General features: G+C 47.3%; 1 protein-coding gene across 1 annotated transcript in view; it reads right to left on the bottom strand.

The window, feature by feature from the left end:
- Positions 1–11,229, bottom strand: part of LOC124717108 (G-protein coupled receptor moody-like) — a 336,472-nt gene extending 325,243 nt beyond the window's left edge. The window contains exon 1 of the mRNA XM_047243820.1: positions 11,133–11,229. The gene's annotated coding sequence lies outside the window, so the exon portion shown is untranslated. The remainder of the gene's footprint in view (positions 1–11,132) is intronic.
- Between the last annotated feature and the right edge of the window lie 4,140 nt (positions 11,230–15,369).

Here is a 15,369-nt window from a genome sequence, read left to right as displayed (position 1 = left end):
CTGAAATGTTTTACGCCACCAAAGTATAATAGACGTTAATATGTGACATATATTTGAAATAGATATGCCAACCTGCTCAAGAGAAAAAGGGTCCCTAACAGTCAGACTGGCAGATAGACAAGTGGACATGAAAGCGATTCTTTAAGGTCGCCATTTTTGCAAATTAAGGCACAGGGTCCTAAGAAGGTAAGGGGCTAGAACAGAGCCCTGTGGTACCCTCACCTTTTAAACACACGAACGATGATTGCCGACAGTTTTATGGCACGAAACAACCACTGGCGGAGTTTTTGTGTTGGTATAAGATGTCGCCAGCACACTAGGTGTCAAAGATCGATAGCAGGCGCTGGACGAAGCACGTTTATCACGAGAGAGGCCAGAGACACACCGAGCAGCAACACGCCGCCAACGCCCTCTCCGCACCAAACATTTAGGCCGCCACCGCCGACCAGACGGCCGCACTGACTCACTCAGGCTATGAAAGTACACAGCGACCAGATTAGGGGCTGTAGCGGTACGAGCATTGATACTAAAGTTTGTAATAGCAGGGTTACTGACACTTGCCTGGAAGAAGACCATTACTGATGAGCTTGTACCACAACACGTAGACTCTATTCAAGTTAAGTAAATAATTTAACGTTTTTGTAAATAAACAATCGTGTTAATAAATGTTTGCATTTGTGTTGTAGAAAGAGGAACCAGCCACCTGTAACAACATCCTCTCCTTCGCTTCCTTGCGGTACAAGACAATACAGTGTTCGTGTAAGTTTATGAGGCTCCTGCTTTCACAAGAGAGTAGCAGGCAGGGTCTCTTGTCAGTGAACGCCCCCTTGCGCCCGAGTGGAACACCACTTGTCGGGTCGCGTATGGAGACGCGCTCTGGCCGTTTAATCGCCGAGGCGCGACTGGCGCGGCCCGGGTTCTAGGGATTGGATGGGATGGGATGCGGTGTGCCGCTGCCAGATGGGAGTGGCGCCACAAAAACCACGCCACAGGAGGAGGCGAGGCGAGGCGACACCGCCACTGTGTCAGGGGGGCAGAGCAGCACAGCGCGGCAGAGCCCAGCTCCGGGCCGCCCTCAGGTTTGTCCGTCCCCGGCTATCGGCGCGCCGCCGTAAAAGCGCCATCCGTCACTCTGCTGCCGGCCGGACAATCGTCTCTGCCGGGCGCCTTTCTGGGAGAGCCTCATCCCAAAAAGGGGGAGCAAGCGAACACTGCACTCGTAACACACACGAATACAGACACCGACGGGAAAAAGACTCAGTACCAAGAAGGAGTTGTGCGACGTAAGTAAAAGTTGTTAAACGTTGTAATGGTACTTGAATTACGTAACCATTACGGCAGCTCACCTCAACCTCTCGATACCAGCAATATTCTACTGTGCTTCTGTAAAATAGTTAACATATTTCTGTGGCAACATTGAGATTTGACTTCATTAATGTAGAGGTACTTCGATACATCGATATGCACATATTGCAATGTTATTATTCTTATGTGTATTCTTTCTTTTGTCACTATGATCTTTGACGTACTTTGATTTTTGGGCGCGTAAGCGGTTATTAGAGAGCCAAGCTTTGGTCGTCATGTTAAAAAGCAAATTGTAGTCAGTTTATGAAATGTGAACTTTAACAGTGAGGAAGATATTTTCAAGTATATTTTATATTGTGGGGTGATGTTTTAAAACGAGTTACGTGATGTTGCAACAAAAGTAATAAAAAAGAAGTGTAACTTGAATTCGGAGTGCTGATTACTTTTTTACATCACCATTGTCCTAACTTGCGAAAGTTTAATCTTCAAGAATGGTTTATGAAACACATCTATAAAACTTTTGAATATCGCAGAATAACACCTAGGCCTCTTTGCATCCGAGTTTGGAATCATCACTACCTAGATTTTCGACGATTGAGCCGTGTGTTCACAACGAGACCAGCGTGGGAAACACTAAAAGATGAGTGCCTAGTTTATCCATTATTTCATGGAATGACTTTATTAACTGTGCTCTAATGACACCTGCCACATAATATAACTTTGTTGTTGCCCGAAAATGCAGTATTTAGCAGCGTGAGCAACACTACAATCATAATTAATTTTTGACCTCTGATGTGGTAGGGTTGTTAGAACGTGTTTCTTCGATGTATATTCAAATATCGCGCCAGTCGCATAAGAGTGGGGCTTGTAGCTCAGCTATGAGGATGCGAATCAGGTTTGCTTTAAATACACGCTGCAGCGGTCGTGAGAGTCAGTTATTTTTGAGACTGGACGTGGTGAGTTGACGTTAGTCAAGAATGCCTTTAAGGCGACAAAGAGGCCATTAACACCACCTCAGTGGGTGTGAACGAGGTCGTGTAATAGGGCTAACAGAAACTGGATGTTCCTTCTGGGATACTGCAGAAAGACTTGGCAGGAATGTAGCCACTGTACATCGCTGCTGGCAGCGGTGGTCACCAGAGTGTACGGTTGCAATAAGACCGGGCTCCGGACGGCCACGTGGAACTACCGAGAGGGAAGACCATCCATCGTGTTGGGCGTATAGCTCTGGCGCATCGTGCCGCACCTCCAGCAGTTGGCACCACAGTGACACAACAAAGTGTTACTAATAGTTTTTTTCAAGGACAGCTCCGAGCCAGACAGCCTGTAGCGTGCCTTCCACCGACACCAAACCACCGCCATTTCCGACTTCAGTGGCGCCAAGCGAGAACTCATTGGAGACAATGTGTGGTCTCTTGCTTTCTGACGAAAGCTGGTTCTGCCTTCGCGCCAGTGATGGCCATGTGTCGGTTAGGTGGAGGCCATCTGAGGGCCTCGAACTAACCGTCTGCGTGCTGGCCGCACTGGAGCTACACCTGGACTTATCATCTGGGATGCGATTTCCTATGACAGCAGGAAGTCTCTCGTGGTTACCCCACGCATCCTGACTGCACAGATGTACGTCAGTCTGGCGATTCGACCTGTTGTGCTGCCACTCATGAACAGCATTCCATGGGGTACTTTCCAAAAGCACAACGCTCGCCCACTTACCGCTCTTGTAACCCAACATCCTCTACAGAGTGTCGACATGTTCCTTTGGCCTGCTCGGCCACCAGATGTGTCTGCAATCGAGTACGTATCGGACAACAGCGCCACCCGCAACCACCACTACCTGCGTGTGTATCGACCTACCAAGTGCAAAAGGCACTGAACTTCATCGCACAGACTGACATCCCGCACCTCTACAACACAATGTACGCGAGTTTCCATGCTTACATTCAACATTCTGGCAGTTGCACCGGTTATTAAGGTACCGGCATTTCACATTTGCCATCGGCCTCCCCGCAGTGGTAACACCGGTTCGCGTCAGATCGCCGAAGTTAAGCGGCGTCGGGCCGGGTTAGCACTTGGGTGGGTGACCATTCGGTCTGCCGAGCGCTGTTGGCAAGCGGAGTGCACTTAGCCCTTTGGAGGCCAGTTGAGGAGCTACTTGGCTGAGAAGTAGCGGCTCCGGTCTCGAAAACTGACATACGGCCGGGAGAGCGGTGTGCTGACCACTTGCCCCTCCATATCCGCATCCACTGACGCCTGTGGCCGAAGACGACACGGCGGCCGGTCGGTTCCGTCGGGCTTTCATGGCCTTTTCGGCAGGGGATTTCACATTTGCAGTGTGTTATCTTGCGCTTGCATTAACCTGTGATCTTGCAATCTTAATCTATTGAAGATATTACATAGACAAATGTATTTTCCAAATTTCATTACTGTAAAATATTTTGTTTTTTTGGTGTAACGACTTTCTTTACGTTAGTGTACACTCTCGAAAAGCCACTCCGTAATGCATGGAACCAATATTAGTAAATACCTCTGTACTGCACAAGGCACTGGCGTCTGGGAAGAACGATTGTCAGAAAAGCTCCGTAAGATATACACTTTCTCCGATTCCCTTGTCGTGTGATCATTGGGCGAGACCTATTTGGGAGGAAGTAATATACTGCCCGACCCTTCTTGTAGAGTGTGTCCCCAACATTTCCACATAGTGGTGGGGAGCTCGTGAATGAGTCGTTCAAATGAACGCTTCACTCCAGTGAAGTGTGAACTAACCACTCAATTACAGTGAACTGGTACTTCAAACTCTCCACAGATAGCACACTCCACACTTTTTTCTAGTTCGTTCACTCACTCTCTTCCCCTCTCCCTCTCCCACTACATTGGCGCTACGTCACTCATTCTCCCTTCACTTCAGTCCTCCCTCTACTGCCTGTCGACGAATCGCGCGGTGAAATACACTTACAACAACAGTTGCACTTTGCTTTCCCATCACCTAAATCGGCGAAGAAACCCCAAATTTCACTACTTCTACGCGATCGCGAGTTGCTAGCCATTGTATAAGCGTGAACAGACACAAAAATTGCTTTCCGAATAAAATAAAGAGGGATTTTACCTGAAATCGTACCAATGACTACAGGTGACAGTTTACGTTTTGAATTTAGAGGGTTATTATTCTCAACAAAAATAAAATCTACAGGAAAACTTCTGAATAATTACTTAACGTAGGTATATAAACTTTGTGACAGTGGTAAACATACTCATTCTATTTTGGATTAAATTTTAAAAGGAACATAAAATTGGACTTAATTTCGTTAGTAGCCCTAGTTTTCAGTCCATAAACACAACAAATAAGGTTTCACTTGGCAGATGAAGACTCTTTTTGGCGCTTCATGAAAAGATGTCGAGCAAGGTTAAACGTAATACCTTCTTTATATGTGACAGGCTTCTCTATTTATCTTTCCTTTGTCCCCTTCGACCATGCTGTATTTAAGTTACCTCAGACGCTGTAAGACGCAAAACGTTACGTGGACGTTACTTCATAGTTCGGCCATCTGTTGGTAAAATTATGAAGTATTACGAAGCTTTATTGTACGAGCGAGGCGAAGCGAGCGTAGCCGCGGCTGAGCGGCGAACTGGACAACTTCGCCAGGCTTCCGTACTTCATGAATGAACTACTTCATTTGAACGCTTCACGGCAAAGAGTGAAATGAATGAAGTAGTTCACGGGAATGAACGAGTTCGACCCATCTCTATTTCCACAGTAATCCTCTCCCTGCTGCACGGCGCCTCCCGTGTAGTGTCTGCGACTCGAGTTGGTTGAGAATCTCTGCCCGCTTCTGCGTCGACTACATGACCGCGTGATGGAACGCTCTGCTCTTCGTTGGATATTATGTATGTGTTCTGTTAATTCCGCTTCGTAGCAGTCCCAGACGGATGAGAATACTCAGGAAACGGCGAAAGACGTTGTTTTGTAAGCCGCTTCTTTCCTGGGACAATTTCATTTCCTTTAGATTCTTTCGTTCAATCTCAGTGTGGCATCTGCTGTAATTTGCACTTTAGGCCGCTCTGTAGGGTTACCTCTAGACATTTTACTGTCGTCGTTGTCCCAGTGACCAATCGAAGAACAAATGAAGGGCTTAATTCAATAGTCGTACAAGTGCATTTTTGTTCATTGTGAGATACAGAGTCCTAAAGTTAAATGATCGCTGAAAAATCCGCAGTTGAGAAATATCCAAGCATATGGCTTCTTGCTAGAGATAAACCTTTCGTTCTGTTAGTTTGGATCATTAACTGCAGAAGCATTACAGCCAGAAAAGTGGATGTAATGGAATTGTTCCACTATTGAAATAAGCCCTTCAAATGATCTCTTCGCTTGTTTGTGTGCAGTACGTTACATCTACGTATACACTAGTAGTAGAAAAATAAAGACACACGGTGAAGGAGTTATTGGAATGGGTCGGAACTCAGTGGATGTGATGTACATGTACAGACAGACAAGTTTCAGAAGAAATGGATGGTTTATTCAAGAGAAAGTGTTTCACAAATTGAGTGAGCCAGTGACGCGTTGTCCCACCTCTGGGCCTTATGCGAGTAGTCTTCCGACGGCGTTGATTGATAGAGTTGTTGAAAGTCCTCCTTAGGGATAGCGTGCCAAATACTGTCCAAATGGCGTGTCAGATCACCAAAATCGTGAATTGGTTGGATAGGGCTGCCCATAATTATCCAAACGTTCTCAATTGAGAGTATCATTGAGTGGAGCAGAATTATCTTCAGTGAGGAGTCCTTCCTTCGAAGTGAGCCCCGGTGGCCAGATACGTGTCTGTAGACGCTGCCACAGCGGTGTGACGCCACCCTGAGCCTCGCCCGCCATACGGCCTGACAACCAGCAGTGATGGTCCGGGGTGCCGTTTCTTGTCCCAGCAGCACCCCTCTCGCTGTCAGGATCGTCGGCACCCCTACAGCACGGTGGTACGTGGACGACTACGGCCGGTTTTGTTACCCTTCATGGCAACCCATACTGGACTAACATTTCAGCAGGATAACGCCAGCCCGCGCACGGCGAGTGTTTCTACCGCCTGTCTTCGTGCTCGCCAAAACCTACCTTGGCCACCAAGGTCGCCTGTTCCCTCCCCAGCTGAGAACGTTTTGTAGCATTATGGGCAGCGCCCTCCAACCAGCTCGGGATTTTGACGATGCAACGCGCCATTCCGACACAATGTGGCACGACACCCCTCAGGAGGACATGCAAGAACTCTTACCAATCAAAGCCGAGCCGAGAAAATGCTTGCATAAAGGGCAGAGGTGGATCGACGCGATACTGACTTGCTCGATTTGCGAAGCTCTTTCTCTTCAGCAAATCAACCAATTTCTTTGAAATTTTAATCATTTCTTTCTCTGTAATCGTAGGTCACATCTAGTGATTCCCGTCCCATTCCTATAAATCCTTTGTAGTGTGCCGTTTAGTTGTCTCAGAGTGTCGTTTCGTTAGCGTTAATACTGCCTGGTATGGGCAAATTTACTTTGTCCTACTTTTGAGGCGGGATACTCTTTCTGCCGCCAGTGTCGTCATGGTAAACGGGGACAGAAGTCGTGTGTGCGGACCGCCTGAAAATTGTGTAAAATGTGTTCTGTGTGTGTGTGGTCGCGGTTTTATTGCTTGTGATCCTATATCATGAGGCATAATCTGGCGACCAGCCTAGCATTTGCCTAAATGAGCGTGAGAAACCGCCTAAAAACCACAGTCGGTCTGGCCGGCGCAGCAGACCCTGCCATCAGTCCGCCGCGTGGATTCGGTCCCGATCACCTCCCAGTCTCGCAGGCAGACGTGTCTCAATGCTGCCTCCGGATACGGTACTTACACAATGTAGCGTGCTCAAGGTGTTCACCGCTAATCGTGTAATCGGATGTTGCTGCTATACTATTTCTCTTTGTAATCTTACGTTTATCTGCGTTTAAAGAGAGCTGACGTTCATTAGAGGAAGTGGATTGTCCATCCCTTTCCGCAGTTTTTTACGATCGTCCGACGACGATACTTGGGAGTACACAACGGCACCGTCAGTGAGCAGTCTGACAGTGGGCCCGCTGCTCATCTTGTTTTAGAAATCGCTTATGTCTATCAAGAACAGTGGAGCGCAATTGTATTACATTGGTGCATACGTTCGTAACGTTTCCCTCTTGCATGTTGCTATTCCGGCTACTGTGGGTTTATTGATCAATTCTCCTTTATGTTTTTAGTTCACTGTTGCAATTCGAGTTTACATATTGTCATTTTGTCATTTGGAGATAGTGAGTGGAGCTGTGGATCGTAGAAAATGGGAGAAATAGGAACATTTCCGAAATATCCCTGTGTTTGAGGTCAGTAGAGGGGTGGCAGCAGTGGAGGCGGCCAGAAACATTTACGCCCCGTGTAGTGGTAATGCCAATGGACAGGGCACGGCAAGAAAATGGTTTCCTCGTTTTAAAGAGGATCGTTTTGACATTAGAGGCTCTCCACGTTCAGGAAGACCTTCGCGATTTGATGAAGATCGTTTAAACACATCAATCCAGATTATTCACCACGAAACTGGCAAGCGTGATGAACTGTGATCATTCGACCATCGCGCTACACTTGGACGCAATGGGGAAGGTCCAAAAATGCGGTGTATGTGTACCGCATGCTCTGAGCCAAAATCACAAAAATCAGTGGGCTACAAGTGCATCTCTGCTTGCTCGTCCTCAATTGGCTCATGAACAACACCGAACATTGCTTTCCTGTGTCGTTACTGGTAAAGAGAAGTGTTGTCCACATGCTAACACGAGGAAGAGAAAGGAATGGTTGAGCCCAAACAAAGCACGAAGTCCCCGTACAAAGAGCTGAAAAGTTAGTGTTACGCACATGGTGGAACTGTGCTGTGCTACGAATTGCTCCCCCGAGGGGTAACCATCACTGCTGACAACTGAGACGTCTTGCAAACGCAGTTCAAGAACAAGGACCAACAAGACTGAATCAAGTGATGGTACTCCACGATTACGACCGCCCGCATCCTGCTCCACTGGCAAAAATCACTATATAGGTGTTAGCCTGATCTTGTGCCTTCGGATGTTCACTTTTTCCGGTCTCTGTGGAACAATCTTCGAGGAACCTCCTTTGCAGATGAGAGGAGCACTCAGCCTCGAGATGCCAATTGAGGAGCTACTCGACCGAATAGTAGCGGCTCCGGTCAAAGAAAACCATCGTAACGACCGGGGGAGCGGTGTGCTGACCACGCGCCCCTCCTGTCCGCGTCGTCACCTGAGGATGACACGGCGGTCGGATGGTCCAGATGGGCCACTTGTGGCCTGAAGACGGAGTGCCTTTGCGGATGAAATTGCGCTCCATTAATGACTTCTACAGTCGCGGAATTTGAAAGTTTCCCCAGCGCTGGCAGACTGTCGTAAATAGTGAAGGAGAATAAATTATTGATTATTAAGTCTCTGTTATGCGTATATGTTGCCGGGGGAAACGCTACGAAGCTGTGCACCAGCGCAGTACTTCCCTGTAACACTCACATCAGTTGCGTTACAGAGGCGCTGGGCTTAGCGGTAGATTCTTGTTCTGTGGTAAAGTGTTTTGCTGACAGCGTCGCAGTCGCGTGTGTGTTTGTATTTGCCGCTGCCGTGCAGAACACAGCAGAACGGACGGGGCCGTCGCTGCGGCCACCCAGATGGGTTTTCCAGACACGCCGCCGCGTCATGGCCGACGCGAGACGTACGCCCACCAGAAGAGGAAGTGCCAGAAGACTGAAAGCGCCTTTCTCGTTGTCACTTAATTGGTATATGAGGACCTGGGCAACAATGCGAGCACAGGTAGGTCACATGTAGGAACCTTGTTTCTGCGTCCAACAGTAAACACTGCCCGTCCCCCTGGTTTATCACCTGTACACCGGAGTAAGAGGTACAGTCAGTTCCACAAGAACGTGCACGCCATAATTTTAAACGTAAAGTCAACAGCGACAGCTCTGGTAGTGCTCTGGAATCTGTACTCAACGCGCTTTTGCACAGTGTACAGATAAACAGTGTTAGAGTTGAATGATTTGTGTTGTCGGTTGCAGTTTTCGCTAATTGCATCTACTTGCAGCCAATTTAAAAGCTGAAAAAAGTGCCGTATTTATCAAAAAAGGCCTTCTGTTGTTCGTTAAGAAGCCATTTGGTTAGAACGAGGCAAACTGGGTGCTTCAAGTGGATAATGATCCGGAACATTGCAGCCCCCTCTGTACAGCGTGCAAACAAGACAATGGGGCGTCCACGATGATTGGCCTGCAATGTCTCCGGATGAAAATCCGATCGAAAATATTTGATCACATATTAAGATGAAGCTAAAAGGTGAGCTGCGATCACAAGCGCGCATTCTGTGGCTTAGTGAAGGGTGAAAACAGGAATTTAAATCAGCAGCAATGGGAGCAAAGCTTAAGAACGAAGGAAACTAATAACGGAAGGAAATATTAGAAAAGTGCTATTAAAGGTGGGTAGTTTCCCCCGAAAAGAGCTTCAAATGACCGATGTCATCTCACTAACACTTGTAAACGCAAGGACGCGATCGGCTGAGCGCGCGTCATCTGCTAAAATGGAAGATATATCAGGCGACAGCTGTAAACGGGCGCGTAGCGGAGTAAAATACGGGCACTCAAGTAAAAGGTGTCTTACCGTCCACAGCTGAGAGCAGTGGGGACAAAGCGGCGGAGGATCGCCACTTAAGATGCCGATGGCTAAAAAGACAGTGGCCTATTCGGAGCATAGTTAAAATTACCTCCTCCCGTTGACGAGGCGGGAGGAAGAGGTCCAAGCACAGGGAAGAGGTTTCATGCCCCGTAATTTATTATCCTGAAGTGCAGACCAACGTCTGTGCCTTGAAAGAGCAACAGGGCGACATAAAACGGCATAGGGAACCGCGGGAACAGGGAGCGAGGAAGAGAGGCTGCAGCCTTCGCCGCTATATCGGCTGCCTTGTTTCCACGGATACAAACATGCCCTGGGACCCAGAGGAATGCCACAGAGTCACCCCCCAAGTGAAGTAAGTGGAGACAGTCCTGAATCCGTTGGACCAGAGCGTGGACGGGATAAAGAGCTTGGAGGTTGAGAAGAGAGCTGAGCGAATCCGAGCATACTGTATCCGCAGATGACGACGGATGTATTGGACAGCCTGGAGAACAGCGTAATGCTCCCCAGTAAAATCCTAACGCTGGTCGGGAAGCCGAACTGCAATAGGAGTTTCGCCAATAATAGAGGCACTCCAAACACCAAAGGAGGTCTTGGAGCCGTCAGTGTAGATAAATATGGCATCCCCCATTTGTGGGCATAGAGCAGCAAATGCCCGACGATAAACGAGAGAAGGGGCACCATCCTTCTGAAGCTGACAAAGGTCACGGAGAAAGCAGGTCTGGGGGCGAAGCCAAGGTGGCGCCGTACCCACATTTAGCAAGAAAGTTTTAGGAAATTTGAAGGACAGGGAATGTAGCAGATGACGGAAGCGGATTCCAGGTGGTAATAGAGACGAAGGGTGTCCAGCATACCCTAAGTCCAAGATGGTGTCGAAAAAAAGCGCACGGGTCGGATGAGCAGTCTTGGCAGACAGACGACTAGCGTAACGACTCAGAAGGACAGCTCGCCCATTGGGCAGCGCAGGTTCAGCGTAAAGGCTCTCCAAGATTTGGATGTGGAACAGTTGAACAAAATAAAGTTGCCAGAAGTAAAATCTTCGATTTTTTTTGGTTCGCGCACTTTACTTGTACGGGTAGCGACAGTAGTGATAAAGAAAGCCACGCTCAGTTATCGTTCACCTGTTTTTGCGCGCCAGTGAAGGCAGAGAGACTGACTGTACTCACCAGTTAAGGGGCCGACGGTTTCCCTCTTCCTGGTGGATGGAGCTCTGGTGGCAACCGATGCACATCTTCTTACACTCTGCTCAATCGCTGGATGTCCTAGAAAAAAAAGAAGCAAAACATAGTGAAATGTCAGAAAAATACGAAGGGCGCAGCAACGTGCTGGTATTTTAGCCTCAGAGATCGTTGTTTGGTGACATGCTCACAATTGGCCTAGCGTCTGACTGAATGCGAAGCGGAATTCTACTTTTATTTCAAAGAAGGTAACAAAATTTGCCGTATTTACAGCCTGGCCAGCTTCAGACGATTTCTTTGTAAGCTGTCTCTGTGCCAACTGGTTTCATGCTACCCTCCATCTCTTGCTACCTTGAACTTAACTTTACATCCCTACCCAACCATTATACCTGTTATAACCAGGAATAGCAACATAAATGTGTCACCGTTCTACAGTTTATTAACACAACAAGCACCAACTTGTACAGGGTGCTTCGCTTAAATCTGGACAAACGAAGCTTGTTTTTTTTTTAAAGCAAATTTATTAAAACAAAATATAAATGAAAATCCTTTTACATACAGGTAAAGGTATCTTTGAAGAGTGACATTAGTCCATGTAACCCCCTTTAGCCCCAATGACCGGCTCCAATCTTGTCCTGAAGCGATCGCACGCACTATTTAAAACAGCCCTGCCCGCATTCGCGAATGCTGCTTCAATAGCTCAAGGTACCTTTCTTCAGCCGTGCGTATTTGCGATATATTCGTTCCCTAAATCATGCTGTGTAATTTTGCTTCGTGGGTAACACGCCTTGCATTAATGTGAAGTTCCATCTTTGATGGTAAGCGAGACATTGGGGGCCGGGGGGGGGGGGGAGGAGGGGGAGGAGAGAAAGCTCATATTAGTTTCCTCGAAAGAAATGAAGCGATGACGTGGAGGGAAGTAAGCACATAATTATTTACAAAATATTTCCCGTGAACAGCACTCCACAGCTTCACTGAACTTACGGAATGGCGTGTCGGAGCCATCCAGAGCGGCTATGACGTGTGATTATTTTTCGACGGCCAGATTGCGTTAAGGCGGCGGCAGGACTCCCCCCTCCCCTTTAACACGATATGACGACATTCGTGGCTATTATAGATCTCAATGGTGTCTGTTCTCTTCGACATGTCCCAGAGAACAGACGCCACTCATATCTATAATTCCACGGGGCGAGTTGGCTGTTTGATGACGAAGTTTCTGAGTGGATGGACGACCAACGTCCGAACCCCAGCGGGAATCAGAAATCTGCGAGTTGTCGGTTAATGGGCGGGGTTCGTGCCGCGAGCAGGAAATCGGGAATTTTGGTCTGACGGAAAGCGTGTTTGGATGGCCGAGGCGGCTAAAGCAACCATTCTAGACAAGCGGAACACCCGGGTTCGAGCCTCGGTCCGGCACAAATTTTCAACCCTCGCCGGTCCACGGCTGGGATCACTAATTGTCCGTGTGTGTGCGCGCATGTGCGTACATGTGTATGTGTGTGTGTGTGTGTGTGAGTGTGAGTGTGTGTGTGATTGTGTGTGTGGGGGGGGGGGGGGGGGAGGGGGTGAGCATGATGCTGATTCGGTTTGGGAAGTTCTTTACCTTATTTGTGGACAAGGCTGGGGGACAGTTTGGTATCCCTACCATATGATGATTGCGGCTTTGTTTCGCCAACTTTGTCTCCGCTTTGTTCATCGTCACTCACTGAGGCGTGGAGTTCTTCACCGTAAAGACTCCTAGATGTGGACACTGATGCTCCGTGGGTCTTTATGTTTCGCCTCCTTTTTCTTTCTCTTTTGTCCCGTAAAGGTCTTTTTGTCGGGGATAAGACGTTCAAGATGAATGAGTCGTTGTCAGCTGTTCTCGGTGGTAAACATCGTCCTACAGTGTGTGTGTGTGTGTGTGTGTGTGTGTGTGTGTGTCTGTGAGAACGAGAGAGAGAAACAGAGAGAGAGAGAGAGAGAGAGAGAGAGAGAGAGGCTGAACACGTCAGACTTGGTGATGAGATCAGATGGGACGTGTTGTAAACACGCTACGCCCAGCTACAGCCGCTCCGTGTCTGCCGAAACCCTTTGGCCTCTTTTCTAGCGTCTGCTCTCATGATTTGTAACGACCGATTACATTTACCAGGTATTCTTTATGTATTTATTCATATTTGGTTTTGGGAAGCAAAGACCACACAGTCAACAGTAGTTACAAAAGTGTCATACTAACATAATTGCAATTTCCACAGTACAACAGTGGAGGGAGTTCGATGTGCAAACGTAAGTTCTTAATGTAAAATAAAGACACTGGAAGATGAACACCAGACATCCAAGAGTAATTACAACGGTGCCAACATAACATTTCTGCAATTTTCACAGTATAACGATGATAAGAGTGCGTAGTAGGCTCCAAAGATAAGTTCGTTATATAAATTAAAGAATTCAGAATTACGACCCAGGGTTCAGTTCATGCCGAGCCAGTTCGGGAGGAGAATGACATCCACTCCAACTTATTATTGAAAGTTGGACAGTAGCATCGTTTTCAAAGATAAGTTAATAAAGCGAAGTAAAAACACAAACAGACGTTCCTGTATTCGAACCCGGCTGGTTCAATGGAAGGACAAGATCAACACAACTTCTGGGTCAAAGTTGGATACCAGCGTTTTTTAAATAGTTAGCGAGCAGATAATACTTACTCGTACATGCAGGGTGTTTCCGTAAGAGCGTGCAGAAATGTAACAGAACACAGAGAATACTCCGCTAAACAATTTGAGGTAGACAACCTGGGGTCGGACAAGCCAGCTCAAGGAGGTATGGAAGTAAACTTGTCTACCGATTTGTCTAGCATTACTGTTTTACAGCTTATTTACAAGTAACATGCGTACAAGTTTACACGTCCTGTGCTGTTTGATTACGTGTACATTCTTTATTTCCTGTAAGGTGTAAAGAAGGACGAGCCTGATTACCAGGCAGTCACGACGCAGGTTTTGTTTACTTGCCGGCCGGGGTGGCCGAGCGGTTATAGGCGCTTCAGTCCGGAACCGCGCGACCGCTACGGTCGCAGGTTCGAATCCTGCCTCGGGCATGGATGTGTGTTATGTCCTTAGGTTAGTTAGGTTTAAGTAGTTCTAAGTTCTAGGGGACTGATGACCTCAGCAGTTAAGTCCCATAGTGCTCAGAGCCATTTGAACCATTTTTTTTGTTTACTTGTACATAAGGTGGCTCTGTTGTATCGTATTTACGTTATCCCATGCTAAGAATCAACGACAGACCCATTCGTTACTCAGCGCTATTCAGAGACGTAGAGTACAGTACGATGGAGCGGTACCGGTTCAGTATTTCCCGGTCGCTGGATTAAAAGGGGAGGTCCTATGCCATGGCCTGCGAGGTCACCCTTGATTATTAAAACTTTTATCCATTACGGATGAGGATCACTGTGACTGTGACGAATAAAGAAAGGTTCCTTGAAATTACTGCAGCCAGTCGCCTTTTGTTTTATTCTTCAACTTTTTTGTCATTTCATTACCGGTTTCGAACCGCCTAGCGATTCATCATCAGGTGGTAGGCCTGTATACATTAACTGGCTGCAGCAGTGTGGGAGTCATGTAGGTGTGGCAAGATGTATAGACGAAATAAGTAAGCACAAGAATTATTCACATTATGAGATAGATTTTGTTGCTTTACTTACAGTGATTAGAATCCGTTGGTTCCATCTCATAATGTGAATAATTCTCGCCACACTCAGTGCTTACACATTTCGTTTATACACCTTGCCACAGCTACATGGCTCCCACACTACTGCACACAGTTAATATACGAGGGTGAGTCAAATGAAAATCTTAAATTTGTAATAACAAATCGAAATTTCTCGCCGTTATCCTGTAAATTGGTAAGCGTGCTACAAACAGCGTGCAGAATGGCCTGTAGGCGGCAGCATAGTGCAGATGCACACATACCGTCGCAGTATCAGTATAAAGATGGCCGCCCCACTTGCGACTTGCACCAGGGAAGAACAGCGTTCTGTTATTCGGTTTTTGCGTAGTGAAGGTGTGAAACCTATTGAAATTCATCGACGAATGAAGGTTCAGTACGGTGATGCATGTTTGTCACAGCAGCAACGCTACGAATTGAGTGGGAAGTTGGCACAACGACTTGTGACTTTACAGAACATAGGAGCAGTTGAAGCCATAGTGAAGGAAAACCGCCGAGTGACACTGAATGACATTGCTGCATGTTTACAGAT

The sequence above is a fragment of the Schistocerca piceifrons genome, chromosome 9 (genome assembly GCF_021461385.2).
Source record: "Schistocerca piceifrons isolate TAMUIC-IGC-003096 chromosome 9, iqSchPice1.1, whole genome shotgun sequence".
Classification (NCBI taxonomy): domain Eukaryota; kingdom Metazoa; phylum Arthropoda; class Insecta; order Orthoptera; family Acrididae; genus Schistocerca; species Schistocerca piceifrons.
Note: the sequence above shows the minus strand (reverse complement) of the source record. Positions and strands in the feature narration are given on the sequence as shown.